Source organism: Salvelinus namaycush, unplaced genomic scaffold, assembly GCF_016432855.1.
Source record: "Salvelinus namaycush isolate Seneca unplaced genomic scaffold, SaNama_1.0 Scaffold2647, whole genome shotgun sequence".
Lineage (NCBI taxonomy): Eukaryota > Metazoa > Chordata > Actinopteri > Salmoniformes > Salmonidae > Salvelinus > Salvelinus namaycush.
The window spans coordinates 22,433-34,845 of record NW_024059505.1 but is presented as its reverse complement, the minus strand read 5'-3'; the positions used below and the strand labels follow the sequence as shown (position 1 = coordinate 34,845).

The 12,413-nt window shown below is 39.0% G+C and overlaps 3 non-coding genes and 4 pseudogenes across 3 annotated transcripts; all 7 read right to left on the bottom strand.

The window, feature by feature from the left end:
- Positions 1-444: 444 nt before the first annotated feature.
- On the bottom strand, positions 445-563 carry LOC120039325. The gene has a single exon (XR_005475372.1). It is a non-coding gene; the product is annotated as a 5S ribosomal RNA (ribosomal RNA).
- A 706-nt stretch (positions 564-1,269) lies between these two features.
- LOC120039338 lies at positions 1,270-1,419 on the bottom strand (annotated as a pseudogene).
- Positions 1,420-2,110: 691 nt separating this feature from the next.
- On the bottom strand, positions 2,111-2,229 carry LOC120039341. The gene has a single exon (XR_005475377.1). It is a non-coding gene; the product is annotated as a 5S ribosomal RNA (ribosomal RNA).
- A 705-nt stretch (positions 2,230-2,934) lies between these two features.
- On the bottom strand, positions 2,935-3,084 carry LOC120039337 (annotated as a pseudogene).
- Positions 3,085-3,777: 693 nt separating this feature from the next.
- Positions 3,778-3,896, bottom strand: LOC120039340. The gene has a single exon (XR_005475376.1). It is a non-coding gene; the product is annotated as a 5S ribosomal RNA (ribosomal RNA).
- A 706-nt stretch (positions 3,897-4,602) lies between these two features.
- On the bottom strand, positions 4,603-4,752 carry LOC120039336 (annotated as a pseudogene).
- Positions 4,753-11,810: 7,058 nt separating this feature from the next.
- Positions 11,811-11,957, bottom strand: LOC120039329 (annotated as a pseudogene).
- Between the last annotated feature and the right edge of the window lie 456 nt (positions 11,958-12,413).

Below are 12,413 nucleotides of genomic sequence, written 5' to 3'. Positions count from 1 at the left end.
CGATATGACGAAATACAATCACATTCAGACACACACACACACACACAGACAAATGCATGAAACCAATTGATTTATTATCGATAACATCTCAGATTCTCTTGTGCTTTTGATTTACTCCATAAAAGAAGGGTTGTAATTCCAACATGGAAAACACAGGGCCATCAGACACCAGTCCAGTTCCACTCCTCACCAGCATTATTTCCTTTGATCATTTGAACAGGGCGAGGGAGCACAGAGCACACACAAGCTGCATTCAGTAACAATATTCTTATTTGTCTTATGCATAAAAGGCAGTTGCTCCCTGACAACACAAGGAACTTTGATCGTATTAAAAGGGCAGGGGAGACTAGCCCATAGAAGCTGCATTTAGTCAATTCAGCATCAAATGCTTACTACAAGGCAGTGTTGCTGATGAAATAATGCCACACCCCCTAGTGGACAAAAGGCTTACAGCACCTGGTATTCCCAGGCGGTCTCCCATCCAAGTACTAACCAGGCCCGACCCTGCTTAGCTTCCGAGATCAGACGAGATCGGGCATATTCAGGCTGGTATGGCCGTAAGCGAAGGTACATCTCTTGGTACACCATATAAAGTCAAAGTGAGTCTGATAAACAGACATTGCATTCTCACCAATTAGATAAGCAGCTTGAACTTTGGCTCACTCAAAAAGTGGAAGAAATTACATATACTGTAGCCATCACTTTTTAGCACAGATAGTTGGATGAAATACAAACAAACCTTGCTAACATTTCAAAGCGAGGGCACATATTTCAGCCTTGTGGGAAAAAACGGACAAATACAATGACTTCTGACAAATACATCATCAGCAACAGTTTCCCATGCAGCTATCCTACTAGCCACAATAAATACACAAAAGCTCTGGATGTTGAAAACCTATTGCATTGTTCTGTGCTAAGGAGGAACGCATGTATGGACAATTTCATATTGGAAGCGCATGGGGCGCGTATGACACATCATGACCGGGGGGGGTTAGAGTGGCTTCTCAACTATCTCTTGATTGAAGTACCAGCGTGGCATAAATACAATGCTGCATTTCGCAACATAATGTTTAGACAAAATGCCAACAATGTTTTGCTACAAACAAATGTTTCCACCTTTCGATTGGTCCACAAAGTCTCTTTCACAACTGACTTCAAAGATCTCCATAAGCACAGTCGGTTGACTCAAGTCATCCTTAAGCCTGCCGCCAAGCAACGGTTTATCATTAACAAAGATATCAGGGTAAAGCGCAAACGACCACTACCATAAATTTTGCAAACGACCACTACCATAAATTTTGCATTCGAGATTCCCACATTTGGAAAATTCAAAAGGGGTCAGCCCAGCCAGAGTGGAATGGCTGAGCCCCACACTGGGTCAACCACCTTCTTGATCACAGTATCTCTTCTGCTTAGTGGAGGGCAAGTCTCTCCAGTGCCAACATTTTCCGCTAACGGGAACCACTTTTTGTTGTGATAATATCATATCACATCGACCTGCGTTAAATGCCGTTTAGGAATGCACTTGCACACAGAGTGGTGAAAAAGTAGTTTATTTTGTTTACTAGATTATATCAGTGAACCACTAGATTCCCATCATGCAACACTGTCGAAAAAATCACCAATTACTTTTTAATATCTTAACCTATCTGATATCACAAATGTTTGCGATATGACGAAATACAATCACATTCAGACACACACACACACACAGACAAATGCATGAAACCAATTGATTTATTATCGATAACATCTCAGATTCTCTTGTGCTTTTGATTTACTCCATAAAAGAAGGGTTGTAATTCCAACATGGAAAACACAGGGCCATCAGACACCAGTCCAGTTCCACTCCTCACCAGCATTATTTCCTTTGATCATTTGAACAGGGCGAGGGAGCACAGAGCACACACAAGCTGCATTCAGTAACAATATTCTTATTTGTCTTATGCATAAAAGGCAGTTGCTCCCTGACAACACAAGGAACTTTGATCGTATTAAAAGGGCAGGGGAGACTAGCCCATAGAAGCTGCATTTAGTCAATTCAGCATCAAATGCTTACTACAAGGCAGTGTTGCTGATGAAATAATGCCACACCCCCTAGTGGACAAAAGGCTTACAGCACCTGGTATTCCCAGGCGGTCTCCCATCCAAGTACTAACCAGGCCCGACCCTGCTTAGCTTCCGAGATCAGACGAGATCGGGCATATTCAGGCTGGTATGGCCGTAAGCGAAGGTACATCTCTTGGTACACCATATAAAGTCAAAGTGAGTCTGATAAACAGACATTGCATTCTCACCAATTAGATAAGCAGCTTGAACTTTGGCTCACTCAAAAAGTGGAAGAAATTACATATACTGTAGCCATCACTTTTTAGCACAGATAGTTGGATGAAATACAAACAAACCTTGCTAACATTTCAAAGCGAGGGCACATATTTCAGCCTTGTGGGAAAAAACGGACAAATACAATGACTTCTGACAAATACATCATCAGCAACAGTTTCCCATGCAGCTATCCTACTAGCCACAATAAATACACAAAAGCTCTGGATGTTGAAAACCTATTGCATTGTTCTGTGCTAAGGAGGAACGCATGTATGGACAATTTCATATTGGAAGCGCATGGGGCGCGTATGACACATCATGACCGGGGGGGTTAGAGTGGCTTCTCAACTATCTCTTGATTGAAGTACCAGCGTGGCATAAATACAATGCTGCATTTCGCAACATAATGTTTAGACAAAATGCCAACAATGTTTTGCTACAAACAAATGTTTCCACCTTTCGATTGGTCCACAAAGTCTCTTTCACAACTGACTTCAAAGATCTCCATAAGCACAGTCGGTTGACTCAAGTCATCCTTAAGCCTGCCGCCAAGCAACGGTTTATCATTAACAAAGATATCAGGGTAAAGCGCAAACGACCACTACCATAAATTTTGCAAACGACCACTACCATAAATTTTGCATTCGAGATTCCCACATTTGGAAAATTCAAAAGGGGTCAGCCCAGCCAGAGTGGAATGGCTGAGCCCCACACTGGGTCAACCACCTTCTTGATCACAGTATCTCTTCTGCTTAGTGGAGGGCAAGTCTCTCCAGTGCCAACATTTTCCGCTAACGGGAACCACTTTTTGTTGTGATAATATCATATCACATCGACCTGCGTTAAATGCCGTTTAGGAATGCACTTGCACACAGAGTGGTGAAAAAGTAGTTTATTTTGTTTACTAGATTATATCAGTGAACCACTAGATTCCCATCATGCAACACTGTCGAAAAAATCACCAATTACTTTTTAATATCTTAACCTATCTGATATCACAAATGTTTGCGATATGACGAAATACAATCACATTCAGACACACACACACACACACAGACAAATGCATGAAACCAATTGATTTATTATCGATAACATCTCAGATTCTCTTGTGCTTTTGATTTACTCCATAAAAGAAGGGTTGTAATTCCAACATGGAAAACACAGGGCCATCAGACACCAGTCCAGTTCCACTCCTCACCAGCATTATTTCCTTTGATCATTTGAACAGGGCGAGGGAGCACAGAGCACACACAAGCTGCATTCAGTAACAATATTCTTATTTGTCTTATGCATAAAAGGCAGTTGCTCCCTGACAACACAAGGAACTTTGATCGTATTAAAAGGGCAGGGGAGACTAGCCCATAGAAGCTGCATTTAGTCAATTCAGCATCAAATGCTTACTACAAGGCAGTGTTGCTGATGAAATAATGCCACACCCCCTAGTGGACAAAAGGCTTACAGCACCTGGTATTCCCAGGCGGTCTCCCATCCAAGTACTAACCAGGCCCGACCCTGCTTAGCTTCCGAGATCAGACGAGATCGGGCATATTCAGGCTGGTATGGCCGTAAGCGAAGGTACATCTCTTGGTACACCATATAAAGTCAAAGTGAGTCTGATAAACAGACATTGCATTCTCACCAATTAGATAAGCAGCTTGAACTTTGGCTCACTCAAAAAGTGGAAGAAATTACATATACTGTAGCCATCACTTTTTAGCACAGATAGTTGGATGAAATACAAACAAACCTTGCTAACATTTCAAAGCGAGGGCACATATTTCAGCCTTGTGGGAAAAAACGGACAAATACAATGACTTCTGACAAATACATCATCAGCAACAGTTTCCCATGCAGCTATCCTACTAGCCACAATAAATACACAAAAGCTCTGGATGTTGAAAACCTATTGCATTGTTCTGTGCTAAGGAGGAACGCATGTATGGACAATTTCATATTGGAAGCGCATGGGGCGCGTATGACACATCATGACCGGGGGGGGTTAGAGTGGCTTCTCAACTATCTCTTGATTGAAGTACCAGCGTGGCATAAATACAATGCTGCATTTCGCAACATAATGTTTAGACAAAATGCCAACAATGTTTTGCTACAAACAAATGTTTCCACCTTTCGATTGGTCCACAAAGTCTCTTTCACAACTGACTTCAAAGATCTCCATAAGCACAGTCGGTTGACTCAAGTCATCCTTAAGCCTGCCGCCAAGCAACGGTTTATCATTAACAAAGATATCAGGGTAAAGCGCAAACGACCACTACCATAAATTTTGCAAACGACCACTACCATAAATTTTGCATTCGAGATTCCCACATTTGGAAAATTCAAAAGGGGTCAGCCCAGCCAGAGTGGAATGGCTGAGCCCCACACTGGGTCAACCACCTTCTTGATCACAGTATATCTTCTGCTTAGTGGAGGGCAAGTCTCTCCAGTGCCAACATTTTCCGCTAACGGGAACCACTTTTTGTTGTGATAATATCATATCACATCGACCTGCGTTAAATGCCGTTTAGGAATGCACTTGCACACAGAGTGGTGAAAAAGTAGTTTATTTTGTTTACTAGATTATATCAGTGAACCACTAGATTCCCATCATGCAACACTGTCGAAAAAATCACCAATTACTTTTTAATATCTTAACCTATCTGATATCACAAATGTTTGCGATATGACGAAATACAATCACATTCAGACACACACACACACACAGACAAATGCATGAAACCAATTGATTTATTATCGATAACATCTCAGATTCTCTTGTGCTTTTGATTTACTCCATAAAAGAAGGGTTGTAATTCCAACATGGAAAACACAGGGCCATCAGACACCAGTCCAGTTCCACTCCTCACCAGCATTATTTCCTTTGATCATTTGAACAGGGCGAGGGAGCACAGAGCACACACAAGCTGCATTCAGTAACAATATTCTTATTTGTCTTATGAATAAAAGGCAGTTGCTCCCTGACAACACAAGGAACTTTGATCGTATTAAAAGGGCAGGGGAGACTAGCCCATAGAAGCTGCATTTAGTCAATTCAGCATCAAATGCTTACTACAAGGCAGTGTTGCTGATGAAATAATGCCACACCCCCTAGTGGACAAAAGGCTTACAGCACCTGGTATTCCCAGGCGGTCTCCCATCCAAGTACTAACCAGGCCCGACCCTGCTTAGCTTCCGAGATCAGACGAGATCGGGCATATTTTTTTTTTTTTTTTTTTTTATTATAAAAAAGTTTCAATTACAATATTTTATCAAATGTACAATACACAAAAACCGAGACTAACATAGGCAGGTGAACAATTCACCCCCTATCAAATCAAAGAACTCAAATAAATAAAATACAACAAAAACTAATAAAAGCCTAACATAAATTCCAATCTCACAAAACAGGCATGTTGAAATCAACTCTTCCGAACAACTATGAAAACCAATAAATTAATAAACATACCAATACTTTCAAAAATTATAAGTGATTCTTCCACCATCCACGTTTGAAATCAACCCACTCCCCTCCACAAAAGCTTCATCAAAACATTCCTTTCCATAACAATAAAACATATCTATATGCTTCTTTAACAATACTACAAAAATATCCCACACCCTTACCTTCTTCCCCTCAAAAAAAGCATAATTCCTCCTACAAAAAATAGCATACCTCAAGAAACTCAAAACAACATTCAACAAACCCACATTAACACCCTCACATTTACCAGACACGCCAAATAACACCAATTCATCCCACACATATTTTTTCAAAATATCACCCCCCCAGTTTCTATGAATCATTCCCTTTACTTTACAAAATAAATCTTTTAACTCCTTACATTCCACAAACAAATGCATTAAATTTTCCGGTGACTCACCACATAAGTCACATTCTCTATTTATTTCCCTATTGATTTGATGTAAAACCACTTTTGTATATATACGATTATGCCTTATTTTAAAATCGTTACTTTCACATTCCATACTATTATATTTTACATTTAAAGTTTTCCATATCTTTTTTACGTCCAAAGTCGGAAAAATTCCTTTCCAAACTTTCTCCGCAGCTGGCCTTTTCACATTTTTCTCTACCATTATTTTATAGAATCTTTTCACTGGGATACTAGATAAATGAGCCTTCTCCTTACTGTTACCAATAAACAAATTTGGAAAGACAAATAAATCTTCCCTAACAACTTCACTATTTATTAAATCCACCCATTTACTTGGTATACTTTCTTTTATCTTCTCATACATATTTCTCACTGTTCCCCTACCCACCTCTACATCCCATTCATGGATGGTATCAAAAATAGCTTCCTCAGGAAAAAAACCTGGAATTACCTCATATGTGTAATCTTTTATTTGTCTAAGACCTGCACTCATGAATACTTCACTATATAACACCTTTTCTTTGTACTTAAGTTTCTCATTCAGAAAAACAGGATGATTCATAATTAGGTCAATATGCCCACACTCATAATACACATTAGGCAACAACTCTGCCCATGCATTTAACACTTCTTTATAAAAATCTGGTACCTTTTCACACATTTTCCTTTTAAGACCCATCAACAAACCATTATCTTCACATCCACCACTCTCATCTAAATAGACTTTGAAAAAATGTTTCCAGCCATAATCTAAGCTGTCATACAAATATTTCTTTACTATTTTTATCCTAATAGCTTTTCTTTTAACATCCAAATCTACAAGTTTTAAACCTCCATCATCATAGTCTGCTATCAATGTTTTCTGCGCAATTCTAACACCTTTACCATCCCATATAAAATTAGACACCACATTATTCAATTCATTTAGAACCCACTCTGGCATGTCTAGAACTCCCAAAACATACACAAGTTTAGATGATACCAAAGCATTTACTACAATTATTTTACCTTTTAACTTTAATTTTCTATTTTTCCAGAAATTCAAAGTTTGCTTGATTTTATTGAGGATCCCTGTCCAAGTTATATCCCTTGCCTCTTTCTCCTCTACACCAATATGTACTCCCAGCACCTTCATAAAATCCTTAGCTACCTTAAATGGAATCTCACACTTATTTGCATTGATATCCCCAAAGAACATAATTTCCGTCTTCTCTATATTAACTTCAGCCCCCGATGCCTTACAATAGATATCTATGATTTTCATAATGCTTTCAATGCTACCTACATCCTTCACAGTAAAAGTAGTGTCATCAGCGTACTGATGTATAACACTGACACCACCACCTGGGATTCCAACACCCCTCACCTCTTTGTCTCCAAGTATTAAAACAGCTAAAGGTTCCGTAGAAACACTGTACAACAGAGCTGACAAAGGACAACCCTGCCTTACTGACCTCTCTATAGGGAAAGTATCTGTTAACACTCCGTTACATTTAACACAACTTTTTGCTCCACTATACAACAAGTTAATCCAAGATACAAATTTTGGCCCAAAACCAAACCTCTCCAAAGTCTGTAGTAGAAAACTATGTTCCACTTTATCAAAAGCTTTCTTAAAATCTAAACTTAAAACTATACCACCTTCATTTTTCATTTGATTAACAACATCTCTAATTGTACAAATTACATCGGCAACATCTCTTCCGGGTATTCCGTAGGCTTGTGTTGATGTAATAATACTTCCAATCACCATTTTCATCCTATTAGCCAAAACTTTAGTCAGTATTTTATAATCTGAATTCAGAAGACTAATAGGCCTATAATTTTCTAACTTTAACCTACTGCCTCTATTTTTAAACAAGATGGTTAACATACCAATTGACATAGACTCAGGGATTTCCTTATTCTCTTCCATATACTGAAAAACCTTCAATAAAATGGGTGCCAAAATATCCACAAAAGCTTTATAGAATTCATTTGTTAAACCATCCAAACCTGGACTTTTATTTCCTTGAGTGTTCTCAATTGCTTTCTTGATTTCCACAATTGAAATATCTTCATCACACATCATTCTATCTGCCTGAGATACTTTGGCACTGATTTTCTCCAACACTTTTGCAACACACACTTTGTCCACATCATTCTTTTTATAAAGATTTCTGTAAAAGGATTCAACTGAATCTAAGATGTCAACAAAATCATTTACCTTTACACCTTTTTCATTTTCTAATTCTACAATATAACTCTTAAATTTCTTTCGTTTTTCAAGCCCCAGAAAAAAGGAAGTACATTTCTCTCCCTCCAAGGCGTACTGTGCCTTACTCCTAACAATAGCCCCTAAACATTTCTTTTTTTCATAAAACCCTAGCTCTGCATGGATTTTCAAATAGTTCACAACATCATAGTCTGGATCAGCATCAGCCTTTTCAAGTTCATGTAACATCCTATTTCTAAGCATTTTTTCTTTCTGCTTATCTAAACGGTTACGATTTTTAGAGTACCTAATACTCCTGTTTTTTACTTTAACTTTCACTTCCTCCCACCATAAACACACATTCTCTTTTAACAGTACATTAGACATTTCATCCTCGATACATTCAACAATTTCCTTTATATAACTTTCTTCCTTTAACAGACTGGCATTTAAACACCAGACACCTCCCCCCCTCATCTCCACAGCAAAACCTATCTGAAATGACATTACTGCATGATCACTGTATGCTGTAAAATTATATGTCATCTTCTGAACCTGCTGTACCACATCTACCTTTGCTAAACATAAATCAATTCTACTTTGTTTTAGTTCATTTAACACCACCTGCCTTCTCGAAAACTCTCTTCTATTTACATTTTCAGCCCTCCATATATCTACAAGATTTTCCTTATTCATTAATTCCCGTAAAGCATTTCTAGACGAATCATGTCTGAAACTATCACATCTCGAGACATCCATTCTAGTACACTTCACGTTAAAATCTCCTACTAGTATACAGTTCTCTGAACACAGTGTTCTTAGGTTATTAAACATATCTCTCCTTTCCGCTTCAATATTCGAAGCATAAACATTAATTAGACGAAAAATGACATTTTGCACTTCAAACTCAATAACAATAATTCTTCCCTGATTATCTGCATATACCTGCTTGACATTTTTAACCACATCATTTTTTACCAAAATAGCCACTCCACATGTTTTATCACTTCCGTGACTACAAAACATGAGCTCAGACCATTTGCTCTTAATCTCCAGCATTTTGGCGTCCGTCCAATTAGTCTCTTGAAAACACCACATGTCCGTTTCAACAGACACCAAAACCTGCTCCAATTTGTTCATATTTCTTAAACTGTTGCCATTTAGTGATGCAACTCTAATCATTGTTAATATATGCAGAAATATAGCCAAAAACAAACATGTCATTTCAAAATAGACTTTTTCTTTTTTCCAGATCCCGTCACCTCCTTAGCTTTCACTAATGATCTCTTATTTCTAGCAAACCGCTGAAAATCCTCAATATCTATTTCTTCGTCTGACTCCTGACTTGTACTTGTAAGGGGAGCAACATCCAAGCCTTTTGTAAAACATTCTTTAACAGTGCCATCAACTCCAGTGGACCCAGCCCTCTCCTTGGTTTCATTTTCACACAGGTTTAAAGCTGGTTCAGGCACCTGAGAAGCACCTTGCACCATCTCTACCTGTGTATCCAATTCACCAATCATGTGCTGCTGCTCCACCTTGTCAGCAGCAGAGACCAAGACTGCGTCTCGAGTACTGCCAGAAGGCATTACATACTCTCCAAGCATATCTATAGCTGTCTCTGGAATCACCTGCGACACACTTTCCATATCACTCTCTTCCTCCCCCTCCATAGTCTCACTCCTCTCAACCTCTTCTTCAGTAATGAGGTCCAGTGTTTGCAGAAATAAGACATCATTTTCCTTCTTACATTTACATCTGTCCTTAGGTCTGTCACACCTTCTACACATATCACCGATGTTCGAACATTCTCTGGCATAATGTCCTTGTTCACCACATTTATGACATACAAATTCTGGACATTCTTTGAGTATGTGTCCCGGTTGAATACATAGTCTACATACCTTAACTTGGTTATCGTGGATCACTCGGAAATATTCAAATCCTTCTACAGTATTGAATTTGGTTGAGTAAGGTAATGATTGCACACTGTCCGTAAACTTCACCTTACAAAATCTCGTCCCGTCCACAATGTCCGTTCCTGGCCACATCCTCCTCTTGATTGGTGTTGTTGCGTTCACATTCCATCCTTGTAATTTGTCATGTATTTCCTCATCCGTAATATATGCCGGCAGGTTCAAAAAGGACACCACAAGTTCATCATTTCCCAGTTCTTTCGCCATTATTTGACAGCTCTTTATTTTTAGCCCGTCTAGTAGTCTTTCTTTTCCTTTCGCGTGTGACATGGTTATTTCGTACTTATTTCTGTCCTTCATTCTACATCCCAATATCATTCCACATACTTCTTTTATTCCTCTCAGCAATTCCATCGTTGTTATTTTTTCTTCTCCAATAACTTCCACGTTCACCGTCAATTCTTTCTCATATTTTCTTCTCCTCAAATCTTCATTCGACGCTCTTTTTTCTCCGTTGTCCATTCTCCTTGTTGTTGTTATTCTTGATGTCGAAGCCATTGTATCCGTCCAATTATTTTACTTAGAATCCCCCAAACAGCTCACGCCGTTGGGGGATAAAAACGCAAATATTTACAAAGAAAATAAGCTACACTCCCCACACAAACTTCCAAACTTAAAGTATATAAACCAGCAAAACCAAAAACGATTTTCTCTCTACAAACAATCCAACACCTACTGCTCACTCACTTCCTGAAACTTCCAAAAAGGGGCGTATTCAGGCTGGTATGGCCGTAAGCGAAGGTACATCTCTTGGCACACCATATAAAGTCAAAGTGAGTCTGATAAACAGACATTGCATTCTCACCAATTAGATAAGCAGCTTGAACTTTGGCTCACTCAAAAAGTGGAAGAAATTACATATACTGTAGCCATCACTTTTTAGCACAGAGAGTTGGATGAAATACAAACAAACCTTGCAAACATTTCTAAGCGAGGGCACATATTTCAGCCTTGTGGGAAAAAACGGACAAATACAATGACTTCTGACAAATACATCATCAGCAACAGTTTCCCATGCAGCTATCCTACTAGCCACAATAAATACACAAAAGCTCTGGATGTTGAAAACCTATTGCATTGTTCTGTGCTAAGGAGGAACGCATGTATGGACAATTTCATATTGGAAGCGCATGGGGCGCGTATGACACATCATGACCGGGGGGGGGGTTAGAGTGGCTTCTCAACTATCTCCTGATTGAAGTACCAGCGTGGCATAAATACAATGCTGCATTTCGCAACATAATGTTTCGACAAAATGCCAACAATATTTTGCTACAAACAAATGTTTCCACCTTTCGATTGGTCCACAAAGTCTCCTTCACAACTGACTTCAAAGATCTCCATAAGCACAGTCAGTTGACTCAAGTCATCCTTAAGCCTGCCGCCAAGCAACAGTTTATCATAAACAAAGACATCAGGGTAAAGCTCAAACGAGCACTACCATAAATTTTGCAATCGGATTCCCACATTTGGAAAATTCGCAAGGGGTCAGCACAGCCAGAGTGCAATGGCTGAGCCTCACACCGGGTGAACCACCTTCTTGATCACGGTATCTCTTCTGCTTAGTGGAGGAAAAGTGTCTCCAGTGCCAACATTTTCCGCTAACGGTAACCACTTTGTGTTCTGATAATATCATATCACATCGACCTGCGTTAAATGCCGTTTAGGAATGCACTTGCACACAGAGTAGTGAAAAAGTAGTTTATTTTGTTTACTAGATTATATCAGTGAACCACTAGATTCCCATCATGCAACACTGTCGAAAAAATCACCAATTACTTTTTAATATCTTAACCCATCTGATATCACAAATGTTTGCGATATGACGAAATACAATCACATTCAGACACACACACACACACAGACAAATGCATGAAACCAATTGATTTATTATCGATAACATCTCAGATTCTCTTGTGCTTTTGATTTACTCCATAAAAGAAGGGTTGTAATTCCAACATGGAAAACACAGGGCCATCAGACACCAGTCCAGTTCCACTCCTCACCAGCATTATTTCCTTTGAT